This window comes from Prionailurus viverrinus, chromosome D4, assembly GCF_022837055.1.
Source record: "Prionailurus viverrinus isolate Anna chromosome D4, UM_Priviv_1.0, whole genome shotgun sequence".
In the NCBI taxonomy this organism is placed as follows: domain Eukaryota; kingdom Metazoa; phylum Chordata; class Mammalia; order Carnivora; family Felidae; genus Prionailurus; species Prionailurus viverrinus.
The window spans coordinates 6339064-6342629 of record NC_062573.1 but is presented as its reverse complement, the minus strand read 5'-3'; the positions used below and the strand labels follow the sequence as shown (position 1 = coordinate 6342629).

The following is a 3566-nucleotide window of genomic DNA, read 5'->3' as shown; positions in this document are numbered from 1 at the left end:
AAAAATATCTTCCCAAGGTAACTGAGACTGATATTTCTTTTAATCTCTATTGCCTAATAAAATTATAACAAAATGTCTAAATCTAGGACATTCTCTAGAGTCAGCCTTACTTGGACATATACTTTATTGTAAAATATTACTGTTGCCAGTTGCGAACATGAGGAATTTGAAACTCTTTAATATTAAATTATTTCTTTTTTTTTAATTTTTTTTCAACGTTTTTTATTTATTTTTGGGACAGAGAGAGACAGAGCATGAACGGGGGAGGGGCAGAGAGAGAGGGAGACACAGAATCGGAAACAGGCTCCAGGCTCCAAGCCATCAGCCCAGAGCCTGACGCGGGGCTCGAACTCCCGGACCGTGAGATCGTGACCTGGCTGAAGTCGGACGCTTAACCGACTGCGCCACCCAGGCGCCCCAATATTAAATTATTTCTATGAATTGGAAGTGACCTTGAATATCATCTAGCTCAATTCCAGTCTGATATATAAAACGGCTTTGTACTACCCTTCTCCAGTGAGGGTGGATGTCACCTTTCAATAACTCTGACATTTGAGTTTCTTTCCTTATAGTGTGTTAGGAATTACTTTCCCCAGTCTTACAAATATTGTGTCTAGTTCTGTCTTCAAAAGCTACTCGGGGTAAACCTCATTACAGAGAAATATTTTTCTCACCTTAGAAAATAGATTGATAGATAGTAATGATGTCAGAAATATAGATACTTCCAGGGTGAATGACACCAAAAAGATGCTCAGAAGAGGCCATGGACCAAAAGCTGTCAGAGGAACAAAGGGAAGGAAGCCAGGGAAGACACAAAAAAGTAAACGTCAGTTCCATTGCACGTGGCTGGTCACCTGGAACATTGGATCTAAGTTGTTAAGTCAACCAGGTCCTGAGGGCCAACTCTTGATTCTATACTGTGTTCAGGACCCAAGACACTGACAAGTGAGATTCCAAAAAAGGAGGAGACATTATATATTCTCTGTCTTGCATGCAAAAACTGTCTCTGCTGTTGGGGAGTTCCTAATCTTACAGGGAAGACAAAATGCACACACACAATATCACCTTAAGTAATTTCAGGGATGTTGAAATTGCTGAAAATTGAATAACTAATTGAAGACGTTTCTTTTTTTAAGTTATTTAAATTCCAGTTAACATACAGTGTAATATTTGTTTCAGGTGTACAACATAGTGATTCAGCACTTCCATAGTGATTCATCACAAGAGCACTCCTTAGTCCCCATCACCTATTTAACCCATTCCCCACCAACCCCCCTCTTGTAACCATCAGTTTGTTCTCTATAGTTAAAAGTCTGTTTCTTGGTTTGTCTTTCTCTCTTTTTCTATTTTTCTTTTTGCTTGTTTGTTGTGTTTCTTAAATTCCACCTATGAGTGAAATCATATGGTATCTTTCTCTGACTGACTTCTTTCACTTAGCATTATACTATCTAGCTGCATCCACATCATTGCAAATGGCAAGAGTTCATTTCTTTTTTATGGCTGAGTAATATTCCATTGTATGTACGTACCATATCCAATTGAAGATGTTTCTTAAATTACATAAGGATACTGGGAGCTCAGGTTTTTTTGTTAAATGTTTATTTATTTATTTTGAGATATACAGACATACACACACACAAACACACACACACAGAAAGAGAGAGAGAGAGAGAGGGAATCCCAAGCAGGCTCCAAACTGTGAGCACAGAGCCTGACACAGGGCTCGATCTCACAAATGGTGAGATCATGACCTGAGCCGAGATCAAGTCAGATGCTTAACTGACTGAGCCACTCAGGCACCCTGGGAATTCAGAGTTATTGACAAGGAGAAATCTAGTCAAGAAAAATTAGTGAGAAAGTTTTAGTTGCACTTGGAAGGAGTGGATAGGAAAAGGGAATGGGAGTAAGAGAATGAGAAATGGGTGCAAAGACCCTGGGTCAGTTAGGTGGCCCTAATGAGGTGGCTTTGATTGGTGGGTATATGATAAGATATATTATTATTATTATTATTATTATACTGTAAGATAAATATAAAATATTATGAATATATAAGACTTGGTATATAATATTCTAGTCTGGTCACTTATACAATTTCCCACGAACACTCAGTTTAGGTATGCTAACTTCTAGCAACTTGGTATGTAGACCAGGAATCAGCAGAAATGAAGGCTCAAAGAAGACCTGCTTCTTAGTGTGCTCACGAAAGTGCTGCCTGGGACCTCCTGCCCATCAGCTTCCTCAGGCCTTGCTTCATGTCTTTGTTCCTCAGACTATAGATAAAAGGGTTCAGCATGGAGGACAGAACTGTATAGATGACTGTTGCCACCCTGTCCTTGATGGTATAGCTAGACAGGGGTCGGAAATAAACATAAATAATGCTTCCATAAAAGAGGGTCACCATGGTGAGGTGGGAGCCACAGGTAGAGAAAGCTTTACGCTTCCCTGCAGCTGAAGGGATCTTAAGAACAGCAATGAGGATCCGGACATAAGAGATGACAACACACATAAAGGGGGTCACCAGGGTTATCAATCCTTCTGTGTTAATTACAATTTCATTGACAAATGTGGGGGAGCAGGACAATTTCAGCAGAGGGTTGATGTCACAGAGGAAGTGGGGGATAACATTGGAGTCACAGAAGGTGAGACGGTTTATCAGAAGAACTAGTAACAGGGAATGGAGGTCAGAGATGGAGCAGGAGAAGGCCAGCAGCAGGACGCAGCGGCAGTGGCTCATGGTGGTGACATAGTGGAATGGGTCACAGATGGCCACAAAGCGGTCAATGGCCATGGCAGCCAGGAGATAACTTTCTGTGTTGGCAAAAGCCAAGAAGAAATACATCTGGGTCATACACTCAGTGTAGGAGATGGACTTCTTCTCTGACAGAAAGTTGACCAGCATCTTGGGAATGATGGTTGTTGTGTAGCAAACATCAATGAAGGATAAGATGCTGAGGAAAAAATACATAGGTGTCTGGAGTTGAGTGTCAGAGCGGATGGCCAGGATGATGAGCAGATTTCCTACCAGAGTGACCATGTACATGATGAAGAACAGGGCAAAAAGTGGCTTCTGGTCCTCAGGCCGGGAGGACAGTCCCAGGAGGATGAACTCAGAGACACTGCTGGTTTGATTGACCCTCTCCATAATCCTGCATGTACCAGTGAATATGGAAAATTCCAGAACTTTCAATTCAACAAGTTCCAATTTATTCCTATCTCCCCAAGAATTCCTATAAATTGCCCATGATTCTGTCTTCCTTCCCTTCCACAAAAAGGAGTTGAACAATACAAAAGTTTAACCTGTGTTAAATGCAGGGACATCAGAGAAAGGATTTCCTTTCAGAAAGAATCCTTGGTGGACCTCAGTGATGCATGTTTCTTTAGCTCCCCATAAATGCTTATTCAGATATGTCAGGTTGAGGCTCATCTCTCTACCCTCCTTGCAAACAAAACAAAGTAAATAAACGACAACAAAAAACCCCAAATACCTAAGTGAAACAGGTAAATATGAATGCTGACATAGGCGCACAGTGTTTATAGTCAACATTTCAGAGACAACATTTCATTAA

The 3566-nt window shown here is 40.9% G+C and overlaps 1 pseudogene; it reads right to left on the bottom strand.

Annotated features, from left to right (window-relative positions):
* Nucleotides 1-2197: 2197 nt before the first annotated feature.
* LOC125150639 (olfactory receptor 1L8-like) lies at nt 2198-3318 on the bottom strand (annotated as a pseudogene).
* Between the last annotated feature and the right edge of the window lie 248 nt (nt 3319-3566).